The 26,773-nt window shown below is 44.7% G+C and overlaps 1 non-coding gene and 1 pseudogene across 1 annotated transcript; both read right to left on the bottom strand.

The window, feature by feature from the left end:
• LOC139235515 (zinc finger protein 229-like) overlaps positions 1–26,773 on the bottom strand; it is a 211,144-nt pseudogene that overhangs the window by 134,775 nt on the left and 49,596 nt on the right.
• On the bottom strand, positions 6,071–6,152 carry trnas-aga (transfer RNA serine (anticodon AGA)). Its single transcript has one exon. It is a non-coding gene; the product is annotated as a tRNA-Ser (tRNA).

Below are 26,773 nucleotides of genomic sequence, written 5' to 3'. Positions count from 1 at the left end.
CTGAGTGAGGAAGTTTCTCCTCATCTCTGTCGTAAGTGGCTTGCCTCTTATCCTGAGACTGTGACCCCTGGTTCTGGACTTCCCCAACATTGGGAACATTCTTCCTGCATCTAACCTGTCTAAACCCGTCAGAATTTTAAACGTTTCTATGAGATCCCCTTTCATTCTTCTGAACTCCAGTGAATACCAGCCCAGTTGATCCAGTCTTTCTTGATATGTCAGTCACTCCATCGCGGGAATCAGTCTGGTGAACATTCGCTGTACTCCCTCAATAGCAAGAATGTTCTTCCTCAAGTTAGGAGACCAAAACTGTACACAATACTCCAGGTGTGGCCTCACCAAGGCCCTGTACAACTGTAGCAACACCTCCCTGCCCCTGTACTCAAATCCCCTCGCTGTGAAGGCCAACATGCCATTTGCTTTCTTAACTGCCCGCTGTACCTGCATGCCAACCTTCAATGACTGATGTATCATGACACCCAGGTCTCGTTGCACCTCCCCTTTTCCTAATCTGTCACAATTCAGATAATAGTCTGTCTCTCTGTTTTTACCACCAAGCGGATCATCTCACATTTATCCACATTATAATTCATCTGCCATGCATTTGCCCACTCACCTAACCTATCCAAGTCACTCTGCAGCCTCATAGCATCCTCCTCGCTGCTCACACAGCCACCCAACTTAGTATCATCCGCAAATTTGGAGATACTACATTTAATCCCCTCGTCAAAATCATTCATGTACAATGTGAACAGCTGGGGCCCCAGAACCGAACCTTGCAGTACCCCACTAGTCACTGCCTGCCATTCTGAAAAGTATCCATTTACTCCTACTCTTTGCTTCCTGTCTGACAACCAGTTCTCAATCTATGTCAGCACACTACCCCCAATCCCATGTGCTTTAACTTTGCACATTAATCTCTTGTGTGGTACCTTGTCGAAAGCCTTCTGAAAGTCCAAATATACCACATCAACTGGTTCTTCCTTGTCCACTCTACTGGAAACATCCTCAAAAATTCCAGAAGATTTGTCAAGCATGCTATCCCTTTCACAAATCCATGCTGACTTGGACCTATCATGTCACCTCTTTCGAAATGCGCTGCTATGACATCCTTAATAATTGATTCCATCATTTTACCCACTACTGATCTCAGTCTGACCGGTCAAAATTCCCTGTTTTCTCTCTCCCTCCTTTTTTAAAACGTGGGGTTACATTGACTACCCTTCAGTCGATAGGAACTGATCCAGAGTCTATGGAATGTTGGGAAATGACTGTCCATGGTCAAACCGACAAACAGGGAGAGACAGATGGCGAGATAGAGACAACGAGAGACAGAAAGTGTGAAACTGAGGAGGAGAGGCAGACTGATTGATAAACACACTCAAACACATACATTTTCAGAGATGTGTGTGTGTGTGATCTATAATGAGAGAGAGGGAAAGAGTGAGAGAAAGAGAATGATAAAGACAGATCGAGAGAGAGAGATAGAGACAAAACCAGAAAATGATGGAAATACTTATCAGGTTAGAGACAGGGACTAACAGAGACAAGCAAAGAAAAACAAACAGACAGAGACAGAGACAGATAGAGAGAGACGATGGGAAAGAGAGTGACAGTCAGACAGAGAGGGATAATGGGAAAGAGCGAGCCAAATAGACAGGGAGAATGAGAGAATCCCATTGGAGCAGACGTTTGTCACCGTGAGAAAGAAAGAGACAGATTGACAGACAGAGACAAACAGAGAAACCTAGAAACTTAGAAAATAGGTGCAGGAGTTGGGCATTCGGGCCTTCGAGTCTGCACCACCATTCAATAAGATCATGACTGATCATTCACCTCAGTATCCTTTTGCTGCTTTCTCTCCATACCTCTTGGTGCCTTTAGCCATAATGGCCATATCTAATTCCCTCTTGAATATATCCAATGAACTGGCATCAACAACTCTCTGCGGTAGGGAATTCCACAGGTTAACAACTCTCAGAGTGAAGAAGTTTCTCCTCATCTCGGTCCTAAATGGCCTGCCCTTATCCTTAGACGGTGTCCCCGAGTTCTGGACTTCCCCAACATGGGAACAGTATGCTGCATCTAACCTGTCAAGTCCCGTCAGAATTTTTTATGTTTCTATGAGATCCCCTCTCATCCTTCTAAACTCCAGTGACTACAGGCCCAGTCGATCCAGTCTCTCCTCATATGTTAATCCTTCCATCCCGGGAATCAGTTTGGTGAACCTTCGCTGCACTTCCTCAATAGCAAGAAAGTCCTTCCTCAGATTACGAGACCAAAACTGAACACAATACTCCAGGTGAGGTCTCACAAAGTCCCTGTACAACTGCAGTAAGACCTCCGTGCTCCTATACTCAAATCCCCTAGCTATGAAGGCCATCATACCATTTGCCTTCTTCACCGCCTGCTGTAACTGCATGCCAACTTTCAATGACTGATGTACCATGACACGCAGCTCCCGTTGCACCTCCCCTTTTCCTAATCTGCCGCCATACAGATAATATTCTGCCTTCGTGTTTTTGCCACCAAAAATGATAACCTCACATTTATCCACATTACACTGCATCTGCCATGCATTTGCCCTCTCACCTAACCTGTCCATGTCATCCTGCAGCCTCTTAGCATCCTCCTCACAGTTCACGCCGCCACCCCTGTTAGTATCATCTGCAAACTTGAAGATATTACATTCAATTCCTTCATCTAAATCATTAATGTATATTGTAAATAGCTGGTGTCCCAGCACTGAGCCCTGCGGCACCCCACTAGTCACTGCCTGCTTTTCTGAAAATGAACCGTTTATCCCGATTCTCTGCTTCATGTCTGCCAACCGGTTCTCTATCCTCGTCAGTACATTACTCCCAATACCATGTGCTTTAATTGTGCACACCAATACATGTGTGGGACCCTGTTGAAAGCCTTTTGAAAGTCCAAATACACCACATCCACTGGTTCCCCTTGTCCACTATACTAGTTACATCCTCGATAAATTCCAGAAGATTAGTCAAGCTTGATTTCCCTTTCATAAATTCTTGCCGCTTGGACCGATCCTGTCACTGCTTTCCAAATGCACTGCTATTTCATCTTTATTAATTGATTCCTACATTTTCCCCACTACTGATGTAAGGCTAACCAGTCTATAATTATCCGTTTTCTATGTCCCCTCTTTTTTAAAAGGTGGTGTTACATTAGCTACCCTCCAGTTCATACAAACTGATCAAGAGTCGATAGACTTTTGGAAAATGATCACCAATGCCTCCGCTATTTCTAGGGCCACTTCCTTAAGTACTATCAGGCCCCGGGGATTTATCAGCCTTCAATCCCTTCAATTTCCCAAACACAATTACCTGACTCATAAGGATTTCATTCAGTTCCTCCTTCTCGCTACATCCTCGGTGCCCTAGTATTTCTGGAGGGTTGTGCGTGTCTTCCTTCGTGAAGACAGAACCAAAGTAATTGTTCAACTGGTCTACCATTTCTTTGTTTCCCATTATAAATTCACCTGAATCTGACTGCAAGGGACCTACGTTTGTCTTCTCTAATCTTTTTGTCTTCACATATCTATAAAACTTTATTATGTTCCCAGCAAGCTTCCTCTCATAATCTATTTCTCCCCTCCTAATTAAACCCTTTGTCCTACTCTGCTGAATTCTAAATGACTCCCAGTCCTCACGTTGCGGCTTTTTCTAGCCAATTTATATGCCTTTTCCTTGGATTTAACACTATCCTTAATTTCCTTTGTTAGCCACGGTTGAGCCACCTTCCCCGTTTTATTTTTACTTCAGACAAGGAAATACAATTGTTGAAGCTCATCCATGTGATCTTTAAATGTTTGCCATGGCCTATCCACCGTCAACCCTTTAAGTACCATTCGCCAGTCTATTCTAGCCAATTCACGTCTCATACCATCGAAGTTACATTTTTTTAAGTTCAGGACCCTATTCTCTGAATTAACTGTGTCACTCGCCACCTTAATAAAGATTTCGACCATATTATGGTATCACTCTTCCCCAAGGGGCCTCGCACAACAAGATTGCTAATTAGTCCTTTCTCATTACACATCACCCAGTCTAGGATGGCCAGCCCTCCAGATGGTCCCTCGACATGTTGGTCGAGAAAACCATCCCTAATACGCTCGAGGAAATCCTCCTCCACCGTATTGTTTTCTGTATGGTTAGCCCAATCTACATGTAGAGTAAAGTCGCCCTTGAATAGCTGCTGTATCTTTATGGCACGCATCCCTAATTTCTTGTTTGATGCTGTCCCCAACCTCACTACTACTGTTTGCTGATCTGCACGCAACTCCTCTTGCGTTTTCTTCCCTTTGGTATTCCGCAGTTCCACCCATACATGTTCCACATCATCCAAGCTAATGTCGTTCCTTATTATTGGCTTAATTTCCTCTTCAACCAGCAACGCTACCCCACCACCTTTTCATTTCTGTCTATGCTTCCTGAATGTTGAGTTCCCAGCTTTGGTCACCCTGGAGCCATGTCTCCGTGATGCCAATTATATCATATTCATTAATTGCTGCTTGTGCAGTTAATTCGTCCACTTTATTACGAATACTCCTCGCAATGAGGCACAGAGCCTTCAGGCTTGTTATTTTAACACACTTTGACCCTTTAGAATTTTGCTGTAAAGTGGCCCTATTTGATTTTTGCCGTGGGTTTCTCTGCCCTCCACCTTTACTTTTATTCTTTCGCTTCTGCGCCCATTCCACTTCCCTCTGTCTCCCGTCGTCCTGCCATATTATTTTAAACCCTCCCCAACAACACGAGCAAACACTCCCCCTTGGACATTGGTTCTGATCCTGCCCAGGTGCAGACCGTCCGATTTAGTACTGATCCCACCTCCCCAAGAACGGGTTCCAAAGTGCCAGGAGCTTGAATCCCTCCCATCTGCACCACACTTCAAGCCACGTATTCATCTGAGCTATCCTGCGATTCCTGCTCCGAAGAGCAGGTGGCACTGGTAGCAATCCTGACTTTGCGACCTTCGAGGTCCGACTTTTTAATTTAACTCCGAGCTCCATGAATTCAGCTTGTCGGTCCTCAGACAGAGTGAGTCAGAGAGTGACAGAGACTCAAACACATAAAGATACACAGAGCTCTCTAAAGACAGAGAGTGAGAGGCAGAGATACACAATACCATGTCTTTGTCAGTTGCGAGTGTGACAGAGTTTCAGATTCAACAGAAGGCATTCGGGTATCACTGAGCAGGATGGGAGAAAATTAATGTTAAATTCAAGTGTTACCAGAAGAGGGGTTCGAACGCACGCGGGTATAAACCCATTAGATCCTAAATGCAACAACTTATACACTCGGCCATTCTGGACTTGGGAACCTTCGCATTCTGTCTCTGTGGAAATCTGGGCTTGAGCTCCACCCTCACAGACACACGCATACACACAGGTTTTCAGTGAGCATTTCCACTAATATTGACACGGAGGCAACTCATATTCTTTTTCGAACAATGCTGTGGGTACATTCACATTCACCCGAGAGAGCAGACGGAGCTTCCATTTTACATTTCATCCAAAAGTCAACAGCTTCAACAATACAAAATTCCCCAAATACTGCACTTGAGTGTCAGCCAAGATTATATGCTCAAGTCTCAGGAGTGGGACTTGAAGTCGAAAATGCTGCCGCTGATCCAAAGTCGATATCAAATGGCACAACCGTATTATTTTCCCCAAGTCTTTTTTAAAAGTTCCAGGGCATACCAGATTCATGGTGATGATATCTACAGACAGTTGCACAAACACAGTGACATACTATACAGATAGACAGACACAGAGACACACACAAACATAACCAAAAATATACACGCACCAACGGACATGCACAGAGTGCCTTAGACATATAGAGGGATAGACAGGCTGAATCACTTCGCTAATTCGGCTGATTTTTGCGTTTTTCTCTCCCTATGTATCGTGAATATTGCGGATTAATGAAAATGAGAAAAAAATGTTAGTGTTGAAAGGTGTGGGACGTTATTCCATCTATCTCAGGATCAGTTTTGCAGGGATCTGGTTAAATTGTCAAATGGAATGAACAATCCTGAGATCCGTAGTCGGCAGGATTCAAACCTGCGCGGGAAAACCCCAATGGGTTTCTAGTCCATTGCCTTAACCACTCGGCCACGACTACTGGATTGCTGCCGAATTAAATGTTACTCAGATAATACTCAATCATCCCTCTCTCTGCATCAGAACGCCACAGAGTCCTGAAAAAGTAACCATTTCCTAAAAGTTTGGAAGAGCCAATCTCCTCATGCTGTATTTTTACTCTTCTATGTTGCTCTGGAACTTTTAATATGAATCTATACTGAATAACAGAAGTACATTTCTACGTTCCGAAAATGCTTCCTCCCGCGTGACAGGCGGGGATACTCACGACTATACTTAAGAGGTACTGACGGGTGTAGATTTTGAGACAGCAGGAATCGAGCTGTGAAAACAACTGGACACCATGAGAAAGAGACAGACTCATTGAGAGACAGACACAAACAGAGAAACAGGGAGAGACAGACAGCGAGCGAGAGAAATAGAGAGAGAGCAAATGTGAGACTGAGAGGGATAGGCAGACTGAGTGAGACAATGTCTCAAACACACACATACACAGAGATGTGTGTGTGTGTGCTCCATAAAGAGAGGGAGGCAAATAGCGATGGAAAGCCAGAGACAAAGACAAAAACATGGACAGAGAGAGCGACAAAGAGAGAGTGAGATAGTGAGAGATGAGACAGAGAGAGAGAGAGAGAGAGAGAGAGAGAGAGAGAGAGAGAGAGAGAGAGAGAGAGAGAGAGAGAGAGAGAGAGAGAGAGAGAGAGAGAGAGAGAGAGAGAGAGAGAGAGAGAGAGAGAGAGAGAGAGAGAGAGAGAGAGAGAGAGAGAGAGAGAGAGAGAGAGAGAGAGAGAGAGAGAGAGAGAGAGAGAGAGAGAGAGAGAGAGAGAGAGATAAAAACAGAAAATGATGGAAATACTCAACAGGTTAGAGACAGGGTCAAGCAGAGACAGGTAAAGAGAGACAGACAGGCAGAGACATAGACAGACAGTGATGATGGGAAAGCGAGAGATAGCGAGACAGAGAGACTGAGAGAATCCCATTGTAATTTAACTGGACACTGTGAGAAAGACACGGGCAGATTGAGAGACAGAGACAAACAGAGAAACAGAGAGAGACGGAGTGAGTCAGAGAGAGGCAGAGTGAGGGAGACAAGGACTCTAACACGGAAACACATGCACAGATCTCTAAAGAGACAGAGGTAGAGAGTGAGGCAGAGACTGAAAGGCACAGATACATTTCTCAATTCCATTTCTTTATCGGTTCAGAATGTCATCGAGTTACAGTAAAATGCAGATTCAACAGATTCTTACTACAGTTGCACAGGGCCTTGGTGAGGCTTCATTGGAAGTTTTGGTCTCCTAATCTGAGGAAGGACGTTCTTGCTATTGAGGGAGTGCAGCGAAGGTTCACCAGACTGAATCCAGGGATGGCTGGACTGTCATATGAGGAGAGACTGGATCAACTGGGTTTTTATACATTGGAGTTTAGAAGGATGAGAGGGGATTTCATAGAAACATAAAGATTCTGTCGGGACGGGACAGGTTAGATGCGGGTAGCTTGTTCCCGATGTTGGTGAAGTCCAGAACCAGGGGACACAGCCTTAGGACAGCCATGTCTCCGTGGTGCCAATTATATCATATTCGTTAATTGCTGCCTGTACAGTTAATTTGTCCACCTTATTACGAATACTCCTCGCATTGAGGCACAGAGCCTTAAGGCTTGTCTTTTTAACACACTTTGCTCCTCTGACTTTAGCTGTAATGTGGCCCTTTTTGAAAGGAATGAAAAGGGTGTATGTGGTTACAGGAGGATGTGAGGAGAAACAAACATAATACGAGGGGAAGAGTACATCCGCGATGGACCAGTATGAGATCAAAACGAATGGAAATATAAGGGGAATATCTTTATCCATGTGCCGGAGAGGGGAAGCCTAACTATAGGCCCTCACCCAGTGGGAGATGGGAGCAAGGATAGCTGCGGGTTTGAAAATACTACGGAAGGATGTGTCATTGGAATAAACTCTGCCCGAACCGAACCCACACATTACAACTATCAAGTGTGAGGAGAATATGGTGTGGTAACTAGCCTCTGAACTTATGTTACTCCAAGACTGTCGGTGGCAGTGGGAAGAGCACGCATGACATGCCAGGAAGAAAATGACATGAAATATAAGCGGTGAGATTAAGCAAGATATTGATGTTTACATGGAAGAGCAAGCACAATCAATTCCCCTGTTACTTGAAGATTTAACTGAGCTCAAGAAATAACATTAAAAGATATTAAAAACTGAAGGATAAAGCAAAAGAACTGGACTGTGAAATAAAGGATGACCTGAAAAACCCACCTTGGTGCTTGAGATTCTATGTCCCTGGATAACGATCCTTTCACATACCCTAGTGGCAGTAAGATAGTAATAGCTTTGAGTTGGTTGGTGATGTTATGTAACAAGTGCAAAGACAGGCGAGGCTTACCCGAGCAAAGTTACAAGATAGGGATTAGAATTATATCCCATGTGTTAGTCCTAGTGCAGCTGATAGTGGTGTTGATGCTCCTGGGAGACTGTGCAGGCAGATACAAGAGACGCAGAAAGAAAAGGTTGGCCAAGGCCCGTAACCAAGAACACAGAAAGCCTTTGCTAGATCCAAAGAGGGTTAATCAAACAAAAAGACGGCATGAATACCTGATCTGAGTCGTGAGTGTCAGAATCCTATCGCCTGACAACGAAACCGAGGCGGGACACTAACGAATCAAGACAGGATAAGGCAGGGAAAGGAAAATTGTTGTTCATGATGGGATATTTTTAAGGGCTGGTCACCTAAAGCCTACGTGGTCCTCAAATTGATGTGGCATTCAATTCTGGCAATAATGGTAGACTTAGGGATATGTATCGTGATCCAACTATATCTGATGTGTAAGATCAGAGAGATATACAACCACATGGTTCTAGCCGAACAGCAATTATGTAATGTCGGCATGATAGGGATGCGAATGACTTTGTAATGCGTTAGGGAAACAACCAAGACCCCCGAGCTTATGCACTGTATGTACACAAAGAAATATCAGTGGCGTGCCAATATCCCAGGGAAATGGTCAGGGGTAGTACGTAAAGACTCCACAAAAGATGGAACTACAAGCGAGCCCAGGGAAAGGGACTTGCTATCACCATTTCCAGCAGATGACTCAGAACATATATGTGGTCAGCTGATTATTTAGAAATAATCAGGGAGCAACAGGAGGGACTGAAAGGGCAGATTACAAATTGTAATTACAATTAATAATAATAATGGCGATGTTTTAAAATGGAGGTAACAGGTTTTTAAAATGGAACCCACAGCCTGTTTTTCAGACTGTGGTAAGTGTGTGTGGGATGCCTTCCACAGAGGAGCAGTGTTCCAATTCATAGACCAAAGGCCTTGGGACCTGGGCACGGACACAGATAACATAGAATTTGAATTGTATAACAAGATAAGAGTTAATTAAAAAGAATCATAACAACATGTATTTGGAATTACCAATTAAGGCATATAGAAGCCAGATTGGAGGAAGCGCTGTACCAATCAATCCTGTATTAATCAATCAGCATGTATTAATTGTAACTTGTGTAATGACGTAATGCTATAATCTGAAACTGTATAATGTAAGATGTCTCTGGCAGTATCTTCGAGCATTCCTTCAAGGATAGCTCCCCTGCCGGCTTGTATTAATAAAACCTGCATTTACTTCAAGTCTCACAGAATCCTAGTGGTGTTTTGAAGTTAATCCTAACAAGGTTAGAGAGACAGGGAGGGGTGTAGGGCTGTAGGAGGTTACAGAGATAGGGAGGGGCGTAGGGCTGGAGGAGATTATAGAGATAGGGAGGGGTGTAGGGCTGAAGGATGTTACAGAGACAGGGAGGGATGCAGGGCTGGAGGAGTTACAGAGATAGGGAGGGGTGTAGGGGCCGGAGGAGGTTACAGAGATAGGGAGGGATGTAGGGCTGGAGGAGGTTACAGAGATAGGGAGGGGTGTAGAGGCTGGAGGAGATTACAGAGATAGGGAGGGCGGAGCCATCGAGGGGTTTGAACAGGAGGCTGAGAATTTTAAAATCAGCACCTCGCTGGGGCCGAGGATGGGGGAGAAGTGCAGGAACACAACCCTCTCACTACCTACCCTGCACTGACCCCATCATCTATTACATCACCTGGAGTTCCAGCGACACTCCTCCCCCTCTCTCTCGGTATTTATCTACTCACTGCCTCACTCAAAGCTTATCTCCCATTGACAGTCCGTGTGAGAGCCCCCGTTGTCCCAGAATTGCTCCCCGTGGACACCGACTGACCTTCCTCATACCTCCGTCGCCCTCCTCCTGTTCCGTGACGGCCGACAAATTCAGCAAGCAAAAGATAAGGGCTGGGGGGAGGAGGGGTTATATAAATTAAAACACGTGGCGGCCGGAGGAAGGGGCTTGCGGGATCGTGTCCGGCCTGCGGGCCGTATGTTTGACACCCCTGATCTACACTGTCAAATCCTATAAGAATTGTGAATGTTTTAAAATTAGATCACCTGCCATTCTTCTAACCTGTACAGAATATAGGCCTAGTCTACTCAATCTCTCCTCACAGGACAATTCCCCCATCCCAGGAATCAGTCTGGCGAACCTTCATTGCTACCCTCAATGGTAAGTACATCCTTCCTTAGGTAAGCAATCAAAACTGTATACAATACTCCAGGTGTAGTCTCACCACGGTCCGGTATAATTGCAGTAAGATGTCTAGGAGCAAGTTATTATTTAAATGGAGAAAGATTGCAAAGTGCCGCAGTACAGCAGGTCTGGGGTTACTTGTATCTGCCTGCACAGTCTCCGAGGAGCATCAACACCACTATCAGCTGCACTAGGACTAACACATGGGATATAATTCTAATCCCGTGGTCATAACGCCGTTCAAGTCAGCGGAGTAAAGAGGAATAAATGCGGCATCTTTGTGCGGGGTAACATCAGAGAGCGCGGCAGAGGGAGGGAGCGGGGCAGGAGGGAGGGAGCAGGGCAGAGGGAGGTAGCGGGAGCGGGGCAGAGGGAGGGAGGGGGAGCGGGGCAGAGGGAGGGAGCGGGAGCGGGGCTGAGGGAGGGAGGAAGAGGGAGGGAGGGAGGAAGAGGGAGGGAGGGAGGAAGGGGGAGGGAGGGAGGAAGGGGGAGGGAGGAAGGGGCAGGGAGGGAGGAAGGCAGAGGGAGGGAAGAAGGGGAGGGAGGGAGGAAGGGGGAGGGAGGAAGGGGGAGGGAGGGAAGGTTCTGTGCTGGGGCCCCAGCTGTTTACATTGTACATTAATGATTTGGACGAGGGGATTAAAAGTAGTATCTCCAAATTTGCGGATGACATAAGTTCGGTGGCAGTGTGAACTGTGAGGAGGATGCTATGAGGCTGCAGAACGACTTGGATAGGTTAGGTGAGTGGGCAAATGCATGGCAGATTAAGTAACATGTGGATAAATGTGAGGTTATCCACTTTGGTGGTAAAAACAGAGAGGCAGACTATTATCTGAATGGTGACAGATTAGGAAAAGGGGAGGTGCAACGGGACCTGGGTGTCATGGTACATCAGTCATTGAAGGTTGGCATGCAGTTACAGCAGGCGGTTCAGAAAGCAAATAGCATGTTGGCCTTCATAGTGAGGGGATTTGAGTACAGGGGCAGGGAGGTGTTGCTGCAGTTGTACAGGGCATTGGTGAGGCCACACCTGGAGTATTGTGTACAGTTTTGGTCTCCAAACCTGAGGAAGGACATTCTTGCTATTGAGGGAGTGCAGCGATGGTTCACCAGACTGATTCCAGGGATGGTGGGACTGACCGATCAAGAAAGACTGGATCAACTGGGCTTGTATTCACTGGAGTTCTGAAGAATGAGAGGGGACCTCATAGAAACGTTTAAAATTCTGATGGGTTTAGACAGGTTAGATGCAGGAAGAATGTTCCCAATGTTGGGGAAGTCCAGAACCAGGGGTCACAGTCTAAGGATAAGGAATAAGCCATTTAGGACCGAGATGAGGAGAAACTTCTTCACCCAGAGAGTGGCGAACCTGTGGAATTCTCTACCACAGAAAGTTGTTGAGGCCAATTCACTAAATAGATTCAAAAAGGAGTTAGATGTAGTCCTTACAACTCGGGGGATCAAGGGGTTTGGCGAGAAAACAGGAATGGGGTACTGAAGTTGCGTGTTCAGCCATGAACTCATTGAATGGCGGTGCAGGCTAGAAGGGACGAATGGCCTACTCCTGCACCTATTTTCTATGTTTCTATGTTTCTATGAAAATGGTTGTGGTTGGGAACATTAATTTTATGGGGATAGATAGGGTTCTCTGCAACCTAGAGCATGGGTCCTGAAGACTTTGTTTCATACCCGGTGCCAGGATAAAGGACATCTCTTCCGGGCTGAAGAAGAAGTTTTAGTGGGAGGGGGAGGGTCCATTTGTCGTGTTGCACGTAGGTACTAATGATATAGGTAGGACTAAGAAAGAGTTTTTGCTGAGAGAGTCTCAACAGCTAGAAACATAGAAACATAGAAAATAGGTGCAGGAGCAGGCCATTCAGCCCTTCTAGCCTGCACCGCCATTCAATGAGTTCATGGCTGAAAATGAAACTTCAGTACCCACTTCCTGCTTTCACGCCATACCCCTTGATCCACCGAGTAGTAAGGACTTCATCTAACTCCCTTTTGAATATATTTAGTGAATTGGCGTCAACTACTTCCTGTGGTAGAGAATTCCACAGGTTCACCACTCTCTGGGTGAAGAGGTTTCTCCTTATCTCGGTCCTAAATGGCTTACTCCTTATCCTTAGACTGTGACCCCTGGTTCTGGACTTCCCCAACATTGGGAACATTCTTCCTGCATCCAACCTTTCCAAACCCGTCAGAATTTTAAACGTTTCTATGACGTCCCCTCTCACTCTTCTGAACTCCAGTGAATACAAGCCCAGTTGATCCAGTCTTTCTTGATAGGTCAGTCCCACCATCCCGGGAATCAGTCTGGTGAATCTTCGCTGCACTCCCTCAATAGCAAGAATGTCCTTGCTCAAGTTAGGAGACCAAAACTGTACACAATACTCCAGGTGTGGCCTCACCAAGGCCCTGTACAACTGTAGCAACACCTCCCTGCCCCTGTACTCAAATCCCCTCGCTATGAATGCCAACATGCCATTTGCTTTCTTAACCGCCTGCTGTACCTGCATGCCAACCTTCAATGACTGATGTACCATGACACCCAGGTCTCGTTGCACCTTCCCTTTTCCTAATCTGTCACCATTCAGATAATAGTCTGTCTCTCTGTTTTTACCACCAAAGTGGATAACCTCACATTTATCCACATTATACTTCATCTGCCACGCATTTGCCTACTCACCTAACCTATCCAAGTCATTCTGTAGCCTCATAGCATCCTCCTCGCAGCTCACACTGCCACCCAACTTAGTGTCATCCGCAAATTTGGAGATACTACATTTAATCCCCTCATCTAAATCATTAATGTACAACGTAAACAGCTGGGGCACCAGCACAGAACCCTGCGGTACCCCACTAGTCACTGCCTGTCATTCCGAAAAGTACCCATTTACTCCTACTCTTTGCTTCCTGTCTGACAACCAGTTTTCAATCCACGTCAGCACACTACCCCCAATCCCATGTGCTTTAACTTTGCACATTAATCTCCTTTGTGGGACCTTGTCGAAAGCCTTCTGAAAGTCCAAATATACCACATCAACTGGTACTCCTTTGTCCACTTTATTGGAAACATCCTCAAAAAATTCCAGAAGATTTGTCAAGCATGATCGCCCTTTCACAAATCCATGCTGACTTGGACCTATCATGTCACCATTTTCCAAATGCGCTGCTATGACATCCTTAATAATTGATTCCATCATTTTACCCACTACTGAGGTCAGGCTGACCGGTCTATAATTCCCTGCTTTCTCTCTCCCTCCTTTTTTAAAAAGTGGGGTTACATTGGCTACCCTCCACTCGATAGGAACTGATCCAGAGTCAATGGAATGTTGGAAAATGACTGTCAATGCATCCGCTATTTCCAAGGCCACCTCCTTAAGTACTCTGGGATGCAGTCCATCAGGCCCTGGGGATTTATCGGCCTTCAATCTCATCAATCTCCCCAACAGAATTTCCCGAGTAATAAACATTTCCCTCAGTTCCTCCTCCTTAATAGACCCTCTGACCACTTTTATATCCGGAAGGTTGTTTGTGTCCTCCTTAGTGAATACTGAACCAAAGTACTTGTTCAATTGGTCTGCAATTTCTTTGTTCCCCGTTATGAATTCCCCTGATTCTGACTGCAGGGGACCTACATTTGTCTTTACTAACCTTTTTCTCTTTACATACCTATAGAAACTTTTGCAATCCGCCTTAATGTTCCCTGCAAGCCTCTTCTCGTACTCCATTTTCCCTGCCCTAATCAAACCCTTTGTCCTCCTCTGCTGAGTACTAAATTTCTCCCAGTCCCCAGGTTCGCTGCTATTTCTGGCCAATTTGTATGCCATTTCCTTGGCTTTAATACTATCCCTGATTTCCCTAGATAGCCACGGCTGAGCCACCTTCCCTTTTTTATTTTTACGCCAGAAAGGAATGTACAATTGCTGTAATTCATCCATGCGGTCTCTAAATGTCTGCCATTGCCCATCCACAGTCAACCCCTTAAGTATCATTCGCCAATCTATCTTAGCCAATTCATGACTCATACCTTCAAAGTTACCCTTCTTTAAGTTCTGGACCATGGTCTCTGAATTAACTGTTTCATTCTCCATCCTAATGCAGAATTCCACCATATTATGGTCACTCTTCCCCAAGGGGCCTCGCACAATGAGATTGCTAATTAATCCTCTCTCATTACACAACACCCAGTCTAAGATGGCCTCCCCCCTAGTTGGTTCCTCGACATATTGGTCGAGAAAACCATCCCTTATGCACTCCAGGAAATCCTCCTCCACCGTATTGCTTCCAGTTTGGCTAGCCCAATCTATGTGCATATTAAAGTCACCCATTATGACTGCTGCACCTTTATTGCATGCACTCCTAATTTCCTGTTTGATGCCCTCCCCAACATCACTACTACTGTTTGGAGGCCTGTACATAACTCCCACTAACGATTTTTGCCCTTTAGTGTTCTGCAGCTCTACCCATATAGATTCCACATCATCCAAGCTAATGTCTTTCCTAACTATTGCATTAATCTCCTCTTTAACCAGCAATGCTACCCCACCTCCTTTTCCTTTTATTCTATCCTTCCTGAATGTTGAATACCCCTGGATGTTGAGTTCCCAGCCCTGATCATCCTGGAGCCACGTCTCCGTAATCCCAATCACATCATATTTGTTAACATCTATTTGCACAGTTAATTCATCCACCTTATTGCGGATACTCCATGCATTAAGACACAAAGCCTTCAGGCTTGCTTTTTTAACACCCTTTGTCCTTCTAGAATTTTGCTGTACAGTGGCCCTTTTTGTTCTTTGCCTTGGGTTTCTCTGCCCTCCACTTTTCCTCATCTCCTTTCTGTCTTTTGCTTTTGCCTCATTTTTGTCTCCCTCTGTCTCCCTGTATAGGTTCCCATTCCCCTGCAATATTAGTTTAACTCCTCCCCAACAGCACTAGCAAACACTCCCCCTAGGACATTGGTTCCGGACCTGCCCAGGTGCAGACCGTCCGGTTTGTACTGGTCCCACCTCCCCCAGAACCGGTTCCAATGCCCCAAGAATTTGAATCCCTCCCTGCTGCACCACTGCTCAAGCCATGTATTCATCTGCGCTATCCTGCGATTCCTACTCTGACTAGCACGTGGCACTGGTAGCAATCCCGAGATTACTACTTTTGAGGTCCTACTTTTTAATTTAGCTTCTAGCTCCTTAAATTCTTTTCGTAGCACCTCATCCCTTTATTTACCTATGTCGTTGGTACCAATGTGCACCACGACAACTGGCTGTTCTCCCTCCCATTTCAGAATGTCCTGCACCCGCTCCGAGACATCCTTGACCCTTGCACCAGGGAGGCAACATACCAACTGGAGTCTCGGTTGCATCCGCAGAAACACCTATCTATTCCCCTCACCATCGAATCCCCTATCACTATCGCGCTCCCACTCTTTTTAGCTAGGGACTAAATGGAAAAACAGAACCACAAAGCTAATGATCTCTGCATTATTACCTGAGCCACGAGCAAATTGGCATAGGGTCAGTCGAATCAGGGAGATGAATACGTGGCTCAGAGGTTGGTGTCGAAGAAGTGGGTTTCGATTCGTGGGGCACTGGCACCAATACTCGAGAAAGAGAGAGCTTTTCCGTGGGGACAGACTACACCTCAACTATGCTGGGACCACAATTCTAGGGAATCGAATAACCAGGGAGGTAGATAGGGCTTCAAAGTAAATAATGCAGCGAGAGGTTCACAATAAAGTGAAATCCAGAATATTAGACAAAAGAGAAGGAAGCAATGCAGGAAACTGACTGTGGTAATGATACACAGTTTACGTCAGGAAGGGATAGAGCATACAAACAAAAAACTGCTCTCGCAAATAGGGTCCAGGTAAGAAAAAATAGCGATAAGACAAATAGGGTTATAGTACAAAATAATGTTAAGATATCTAATAATGCTAAAAATACGAATCTAAAAGCACTGTATCTGAGTGCACGAAGCATCCGTAATAAGGTACATGAATTAGCAGCGCAATTAGATGTAAATGGATACGATATAGTTGCAATTACGGCACCTGGTTGCAGGGAGATCAGGGCTGTGAATTCGATAGCCCAGGATATACGATATTTCGCAAAATGGAAAAGCGGGTGGTGTGGCGTTGTTATAAAGGATGAAATCTGATTAAGAGTGAGAAAGGATATTGGCTCAGAAAATCAAGATGTAGAATCAGTCTAGGTGGAGCTAGGAAACACCGAGGGGCAGAAAACATTGGTGGAAGTTATCTATAGGCCTCTAAACAATGGTGGTAATGTCGGGGATGGCATCAAACAGGATATTAGAGATGCATGTAACAAGGATACTACAGTAAACGTAGGTGACTTTAATCTGCACTTAGACTGGCCAAACCAAATTAGCAATAATACCGTGGAAGATAAATTCCTGGAGTGTCTACGAGGTGTTTTTTTCGACCTGTATGTTGAGCAGCCTACGCAGAAACAGGCAGAATACCCAATTTTATAAATTTGCATGAGATCCGCTCTCATCCTTCTAAATTCCAGTGAATACAGGCCTGGACGATCCAGTCGCTCCTCAAATGTCTGTCCTGCCATCCCGGGAATCAGTCTGGTGAACCTTCGCTGCATTCTCTCAATAGCAAGAACGTCCTTCCTCAGATTAGGAGACCGAAACTGAACACAATATTCCAGGTGAAACCTCACCAAGGCCCTGTACAAGTGCAGTAAGACCTCCCTGCTCCTATACTCAAATCCCCTAGCTATGAAGGCCAACATACCATTTACCTTCACAACAGATTAGGTATTGTGCAATGAGAAGGGATTAATTAAGTCTTGTTGTGCGGGGTCCTTTAGGAAAGAGTGACGGGGCGAGAGAAAACACGTAATTATAAACCGGTTAGCCTGACATCAGTAGTGGGGAAAATGTTGGAATCACTTATTAAAGATGAAATAGCAGCGCATTTGGAAAGCAATGATAGGATCGGTCCAAGTCAGCATGGAATTATGAAAGGGAAATCAGGCTTGACAAATCTTCTGGATTTTTTTGAGGATGTAACTAGTAGAGTGGACAAGGGAGAACCAGTGGATGTGGTGTATTTGGACTTTGAAAAGATTTTGACAAAGTCCCACACAAGAGATTCGTGTGCGGAATTAAAGCGCAAGGTATTGGAGGTAATGTACTGATGTGGATAGAGAACTCGTTGCCTCACAGGAAGCAAAGAGTCGGGATAAACGGGTCATTTTCAGAATAGCGGGCAGTGACTGGTGGTGTGCCGCAGGGCTCAGTTCTGGGACCCCAGCTATTTCCAATGTACATCAATGATTAGATGAACGAATTGAGTGTAATATCTCCAAGTTTGCAGATGACACTAAGCTGGGTGGCGGTGTGAGATTTGTGGAGAATGCTAAGAGGCTGCAGGCTGACTTTGACTGGTTAGGTGAGTGGGCAAATGCACGGCAGATGCAGTATCATTTGGATAAATGTGAGGTAATGCACTTTGGTGGCAAGAACACGAAGGCAGAATATTATCTGTATGGCAGCAGATTAGGAAAAGGGGAGGTGCAACGAGACCTGGGTGTCTTGTTATATCAATCATTGAAAGCTGGCATGCAGGAACAGCAGGCGGTGAACAAGGTAAATGGTATATTGGCCTTCATAGCTAGGGGATTTGAGTATAGGAGCAGGGAGGTCTTACTGCACTTGTACAGGGCCTTGGTGAGGTTTCACCTGGAATATTGTGTTCAGTTTCGGTCTCCTAATCTGAGGAAGGACGTTCTTGCTATTGAGAGAGTGCAGCGAAGATTCACCAGAATGATTCCCGGGATGGCAGGACAGACATATGAGGATAGACTGGATCGTCCAGGCCTGCATTCACTGGAGTTTAGAAGGATGAGAGTGGATCTCATGGAAATATATAAAATGCTGACGGGACTGGACAGGTTAGATGCAGGAAGACTGTTACCGATGTTGGGAAAGTCCAGAACCAGGGGTACACAATCTAAGGATAAGAGGTAAGCCATTTAGGACTGAGAGGAGGAGAAACGTGTTCACTCAGAGAGTTGTTGATCTGCGGAATTCTCTGAAGCCGAGAGTTGTTCATGACAGTTCATTGGATATATTCAAGAGGGAGTTAGATATGGTCCTTACGGCTAAATGGAGCAAGGGGTATGGAAAGAAAGCAGGAAAGGGGTACTGAGGAGAATGATCAGCCATGATCTTATTCAATGATGGTGCAGGTTCGAACGGCCGAATGGCCTACTCCTGCACCGATTTGCTATGTTTCTGTGTTTCTATAACATGATTTAATTCTTTATTAAATGGAAAGTGAAGTAGTCCAATCCGAAATTAGGGTCCTAAATCTAAACAAAGCAAACTACGAAGGTATGAGAAATGAATTGGCTATGATAGAATGTGCAGAATCATTAAAAGGCATGGTGGTGGATATGCAATGTCTATCATTTACGGAACCAATGCATGATTTGCCACATTTATACATTCCTTTCTGGCGCATAAACACAAAAGTAAAAGTGACCCAACCATGGCTAACACAAGAAATTAAGGATGGTATTAGATCTAAAAAGAAGTCATACAAAGTTGCCAGAAAAAGTAGCAAGCCTGAGGATTGGAAAAAGTTTAGCATTCAACAAAAAAGGACCAAAAGATTGATTTAAGAGCGTAAAACTAGAGTATGGGAGTAAATTGCAAGAAACATAAAAACCGACTGCAAACGTTTCTACAAGTATGTAAAAAGAAAAAAAGATTAGTGAAGACAAATGTAGGCCCTTTACAGTCAGAAACCGGAGAATTTATAATGCGGAAAAAGGAAACGGCAGAACAACTAAATAAAGGCATCGATTCTGTTTTCCCAGAAGAGGAGACAAATAACGTCCCAGACATGCTGGGGAATCAAGGGACCAGTGAGCAAGAGTAATTAAAGGAAATTATTATTAGTAAGAAAATATTGCTGGAGAAACTAATGTGACTGAAGGTAGATAAATCCCCAGTGCCTGATGGGCTGCATCCCAGAATACTAAAAGAGGTAGCCATGGAAATAAGGGATGCATTGGTTAACATCTTCCAAAATTCTGCAGATTATGCAACAGTTCCTGCAGATTTTAGTGTGGCAAATGTAACCCAACTTTTAAAAAAGTGGGAGAGTGAAAACAGGGAAATACAGGCCAGTTAGCCTAACATCAGTCGTGTGGAAAATGCTAGAGTCTATTATAAAGGATGTGATAACGGGACACTTTGATAATATCATCGGGATTAGATAACGTCAACATGGACTTATGAAAGGAAAATCGTGCTTGACAAACCTACTGGTGTTTTTCAGGAAGTAACTGAGAATAGATAAGCGAGAACCAGGGGATGCAGTGGAGTTGGATTTTCAGAAGGCCTTTGATAAATTCCCAATTTGAGGTTAGTGTACAAAATTAAAACACATAGGATTGGGGGTAATATACTGACATAGATTGAAGATTGGTTAACTGACAAGAATCAGCGAGTAGCAATAAACAGTTCTTTTTCGGCGTAGTGGGCAGTGACTAGTGGGGTACCACAGGGATCAGTGCTTGGGCCCCAGCTATTCACAATATATATATAAATGGTTTGGATGAGGGAATCAATGTAATATTTCCAATTTGCTGACGACACAAAACTAGATGGGATTGTGAGTTGTGAGGAGGATGCAGAGACGCTGCAAGGCAATTTAGATAGGTTTCGTAAGTGGGCAAACACTTGGCAGATGCATTATAAAGTGGATAAATGTGAAGTTATCCACGTTGGTTGGAAAAACATAAAGACAACGTATTATTTAAATGGTGATAGCTTGGGAAATATCAATGTACAAAGGGACCTGGAGTCCTTGGACACCAGTTATTGAAAGCTAACATGCAGGTGCAACAAGCAGCAACAGGATTTGAGTACAGGTGCAAGGATCTCTTACGGCAGTTATACAGGGTTTTGGTGAGACCACAGCTGGAGTATTGTGTGCAGTTTTGCCTCCTTATCCAAGAAAGGATATACTTGCCCTAGAGGGAGTGCAACGAATGTTCACCAGACTGATTCCTGTGATGGCAGGACTGTCGTATGAGGAGCGATTGGGTCGACTAGGCCTGTATTCACTAGAGTTTAGAAGAATGAGAGGGGATCTCATTGAAACATTTAAAATTCTGACAGGGCTGGACACACCGAATGCGGGGAAGAGGTTTCCCCTGGCTGGGGAGTCTAGAACAAGGGGTCACACTCTCAGGATACGGGGTAGGAAATTTAGGATTGAGATGAGGAGAAATTTCTTTACTCACAGGGTGGTGAACCTGTGGAATTCCCTACCATTGAAGGCTGTGGAGGCCAAGGCACTGAATATGTTTAAGAAGGAGATAGATAGATTTCTAGACACAAAAGGCATCAAGGGCTAATGAGAGAAAGCGGGAATAAGGTGTTGAATAAAAGGATCAGCCATGATCATATTGCATGGCGTGGCAGGCTCGATGGGCCGAACGGCATACTCCTGTTCCTATTTTCTATGTTTCTATCTCGGGGAAAACTCACTTTCCCTCACTGATTGCGGCTCTTCACCAGTACCGAAGGTTTAGAGGGGATTTAAAGAAAGCTTCTTCACGCAGGGGGTTGTGGGAGTCTGGAACTCACTGCCTGGAAAGGAGGTAGAGGCAGAAACCCTAACCGCATTTAGAAGGTGCATGGATGGGCACTTGAGGTACCATAACCTGCAGGGTTAAGGAACTAGAGCCGGTAAGTGGGTTTAGACAGGATAACCTCTTGTTGGCTGGTGCAGATACAATAGTAAGTACTGCAGGGAATCTAATACGGCCAGAGTGATCTCCTGGAATCGGTTCGATTGCCTGGAGCAGTCGGAGAGGAATTTTCCCAGATTTTTTTTCTGATCTACAATTGGCCTGAGTTTTGATCTGTTTTTTTTGCCTCTCCCAAGAGATCGTATGGGTCCGGGAGTGGCGGAGTGTAAAATGTTGCGATACATGGAGTATCGCAGTTGTGGGGGGCGTACTGGTTGGACCGGGTACTCTTTATCTGTCCACCATTGTTCATTGTACATAGGTTTATATATAACTTCAGGGCCGCTGACCGGGCTGTGTGGCTCTTTGTCGGCCAGCGCTGACACGATGGGCCGAAATGGCCTCCTTCTGCTCTGTAAATTGCTTTGTTTCTCTCTTGACAAAGAAATGCCCGCACGGCAGCCTGAAACTCAGGGGCCCAGCGAGCAGGCGGGCGGGGGTGGGGGGGAGGATGATTGACAGGGTCCCAGTGTGTGTGTGTGTGTGTGTTTGTGTGTGTGATGAGCATGCGCGGTGCGGACCCGGTGCCTTTGGGGAGTGGGCGGGGCCAGGGGCGCATGCGCGGTGTCAGTCACAACTCCGGGCGGTGGCCGCAGCGCGGCGGCTTGTGGGTATTGCAGCCGCCAGTATTGTTGGTCCTTTCAACCAACCTGTGCAGCAGCTGCGGCTGAAAATCAGCTTCTCTGCCCCCGGACTGGGAGGTGGGGACATTTAGAACATTTATCTCTTTTCGAAACTTGTTTTTGCAAGGTTTTAGAAGTGGAGCATTTACAGACAGAAAGCTGAAACCAAACATTACGTCAGGGTCTGACAGGGTAACGTCATTCATTCGGACGTGAAAATCTTTCGGCTTTGTTCATGGAACGGGACGGCAGCGATCGCAGCACGTACAAATCAAACACGTGTCCCGAGTGTGGAACGGGATTCACCCGATCGCCTGACCTGGCGAGACACGTGCACCGTCACACTGGGGAGAAACCGGGTGAAGGTGGGCATGGCGGGAAGGGATTCAGTTCCTCGTCTCTGTTGAAAGTTAATCGGTGCAGTCACACCGGGGACAGTCCGTTCACCTATTCTGTGTGTGGGAAGGGACTTGTTTATTCATCCTGCCTGCAGATACACCAGCGAGTTCACACTGACGAGAAACTATTTCAGTGTTCTAACTGTGGGAAGAGCTTTAAAAGCTCTGGGAAGCTGAAGGGACACGAGCTTGTTCACACTGATGAGAGGCCGTTCACATGTTTAATTACTTAGCAGCTTTTTGCCACTTTGCAAGTTATAGAAATTCAACTATTCTCATGGTTTATATTCAGTTCAAACTAGGAGAATCTTGTTCAGATGAGAACAAATGTTTTTATTACTGGGATATTGTGTAAAAACAACAGAGATTTTTCAAGTAAATTACGTTGTTACAAAAAGCAATACTTAACAAATGATCGTCACATCCTGTTCTCTATTGCGTCCTCTTGCGAGACCGTTATCCTCTTTTCCTTCTGAAGATGATTTTTTCCTGTTGTCTTGATTCGCACTGCCTTCCTGGTAGAAGAGCTGTTGCTTTATACCCCTTTCCTCCCATTCAAATGCTGTGAAAATCTGCAGCCGTTTTAAGCTTACAATAGATTATATTGACTACTGCCTTTGACCTACTATGTTATCTCTATCTTTCCTCGTTCTCTGTGGCAGGGCTCACTACTCTGAGAACAGTTATACAGACCTTTATACACACAATTATACTCTGCTTGGCTTTACAAAATTATGATAAGAAATGGTACATGCTGCATACCTTTATCTTACCTATTAATAATTTTGGCCATGATCCTTCCAGTTCTAAATGAAGCTCTATCAGCAGTTAAAAAAATGAATAACATAATAATGGCTCAATTTACCATGATGCTTTGCTTCTCAGACTTTGGCCATTTTGAAACACGTTATATTACATGGCCATTTTCTATCATTTATAAACTAGTTTTATAGACAATCAATGCACATACAGGAAGTTACAAACGTAAAGCTGTTCATTATTTAAAGACGTGTAAAATAAGCTTATTCACTCTAACTTCGAACATCTGTCAATAGCTGATATCTTACAATCCCTACCTTGAGGTGGAGGGACTTCCTAAGTTTTCATTTTGACTCTTGTCTAATAGGTTTTGGGCGGTTATAACGTTAAGTCATGTTTGTGTCTGGCGTATGAGATGCTATAAATTGAAGATGTGCACTATTAAACATATTAACAATGTGAGTTGAACAATTAACAATAAATGTGAAATTATTCTAATCCAGGGAAGATTTTCTATATTAATCCCTATAATTTTTGGTTCCCTACCTTGTGGCATTCGGGCTTGACTGAATATACTTTAATCAAACTTTAAATTTTACACAGTTCCGCATCTCTGATCCTGACCTGAGTCATTATTTTCTTTTTACGATTCAAACCTAATACTACAGAATTCCCCTCTATCATTTAAACCACCTTCTACAGCATCCTCAAATTTCACCATCTGTGCACCTATCCCACTTCCGTCACATGTGAGGTCGGTATATTTTCCACAAGCCTTGAATGTCGTCATGACAGGTTTATTTTCCGGGTGGGTAGGATTAATATGTGTCCCAATGCATGAGTACTGCCCTTCATGTTTTTTCCACCATCTAGGCCAAAACAATTGGTTATATGCTTTCCTTTCTGATGCTATTGTGCCTTGTTTTTTTTTTCTCCCCACAATCCCCCACTCTTTTTCAGAAATCTCCATACCTGTCGGCCTTCCGTATCTCTAAACGGACATCTCATACATACTCCGTATACTTCTTTTATTTTCCACTGATCTACACCTTCCGTTATAGCACCACAACCTGCCGTGTATTCTGTTGTTACATTATTATCCTGCTTCATCCACAATGGGAAATGCCATCCATAAGATTCATTCTGTCATTTTTTATGTCCACCAAGAACCAGTGGAAATGTTCCAAAAAAGAGGGGCTGGGTACATTTATCGTCTGAGAGTGCTCTTCAGTCCTGCTCTTCATTCGTTGTCTATCCCAAACTTCCTAGTAGCAATAGAAGCGTATAGATCCACATCATTCACGTGCAAGAAAACCAAGCATAATATTTTTTCATTCTGAACAGGTTTCATCTGATTGATATGGAACCATTTCAGTTTTGGTTCTTCCTTTAGGTCATGCGGAACATTCAAAACAGGTACACCGCTTTGGATACTGTTGAGGGGGATGACTCATCAGAGGGGAGCAGCAGCAGCCAAGTTCATGGCACCGTGGGTGGCTCTGCTGCGCAGGAGGGCAAGAAAAAGAGTGGGAGAGCGATAGTGATAGGGGATTCAATTGTAAGGGGAATACATAAGCGTTTCTGCGGGCGCAACCGAGACTCCAGGATGGTATGTTGCCTCCCTGGTGCTTGGGTCAAGTATGTCTCGGAGCGGGTGCAGGACATTCTGAAAAGGGAGGGTGAATAACCAGCTGTCGTGGTGCTTATAGGTACCAATGATATCGTTAAAAAACGAGATGAGGTCCTACGAGACGGATTTAGGGAGCTAGTAGCTAAATTAAAAAGTAGGACCTCAAAAGTAGTAATTTCAGGATTGCTACCAGTGCCACATGCAAGTCAGAGTAGGAATCGCAAGATAGCTCAGATGAATACGTGGTTTGAGGTGTGGTGCAAAAGGGAGGGAATCAAATTCCTGGGGCATAGGAACCGGTTCTGGGGGAGGTGGGACCAGTACAAACCAGACAGTCTGCACCTGGGCAGGACCGGAACCAATGTCCGAGGGGAAGTGTTTGCTAGTGCTGTTGGGGAGGAGTTAAACTAACATGGCAGGGGGATGGGAACCTATGCAGTGAGACAGATGGAAATAAAATGGTGGCAGAACAAAAAGATAGAAAGGAGAATATGAAAAGTGGAGGAAAGAGAAACCCAAGGCAAAAAATAAAAAGGGACACATTGCAGCAAAATTCTGAAAAGGCAAGCCTGAAGGCTCTGTGCCTCAATGCGAAGAGTATTCGGAATGAGGTGGACGAATTAACTGCACAGACAGCAGTTAACGGGTATGAAGTAATTGGCATCATGGAGACATGGCTCCAGGCTGGAAACTAAACATTTAGGAAGGATAGGCAGAGAGGAAGAGGAGGCGGGGCGACGTTGCTGGTTAAAGAGGAAATTAAATCAATAGTTAGGATGGACATTAGCCTGGACGATGTAGAATCGGTATAGTTGGAGCTTCGGAATACCAAAGGGCAGAAAACGTTAGTGGGAGTTGTGTACAGACCACCAAACAGTAGTAGTGAGGTTGGGGACAGCATCAAACAAGAAATAAGGGATGTGTGCAATAAAGGTACAGCAGTTGTCATTGGCGACTTTAATCTACATATTGATTGGGTGAACCAAACTGGTAGCAATATGGTGGAGGAGGATTTCCTGGAGTGTATTGGGGATGGTTTTCTGGACCAATATGTCGAGGAGCCAACCAGAGAGCTGGCCATCCAAGATTGGGTGATGTGTAATGAGAACGGACAAATTAGCAATCTTGTTGTGTAAGGCATCTTAGGGCAGAGTGACCATAATATGGTAGAATCCCTTATTAAGAGGAGAGTGACATAGTTAATTCGGAAATCAGGATCCTGAACGTAAGGAAAGGTAACTTCGACGGTATGAGGCGTGAATTGGCTAGAATAGACTGGCAAATGGTACTTAAAGGGTTGATGGTGGATAAGCAATGGCAAACATTTAAAGATCACATGGATGAACTTCAGCAATTGTATATCCCTGTCTGGAGTAAAAATAAAACGGGGAAGGTGGCACAACCGTGGCTAACAAGGGAAATTGAGGATAGTGTTAAAACCAAGCAAGAGGCATACAAATTGGTTAGAAAAGCAACGAGCCTGAGGACTGGAAGAAATTTAGAATTCAACAGAGGAGTTCGAAGGGTTTATTTAAGAGGGGAAGATAGAGTACAAGAGGAAGCGTGCAGGGAATAGACAAACTGGCTGTAAAAACTTCTATATACATGTGAAGGGAAAAAAGATGAGTGAAAAGAAACGTAGGTCACTTGCAGTCGGATTCAGGTGAATTTATAATGGGGAACAAAGAAATTGCAGACCAATTGAACAAAGACTTCGGTTCTGTCTTCACGAAGGAAGACACAAATAACCTTCCGAATGTACTCAGGGAGAGTGGGTCGAGTCAGAAGGAGGAACTGAAGAATA

This window comes from Pristiophorus japonicus, chromosome 23 (genome assembly GCF_044704955.1).
Source record: "Pristiophorus japonicus isolate sPriJap1 chromosome 23, sPriJap1.hap1, whole genome shotgun sequence".
NCBI classification, from domain to species: domain Eukaryota; kingdom Metazoa; phylum Chordata; class Chondrichthyes; family Pristiophoridae; genus Pristiophorus; species Pristiophorus japonicus.
Note: the sequence above shows the minus strand (reverse complement) of the source record. Positions and strands in the feature narration are given on the sequence as shown.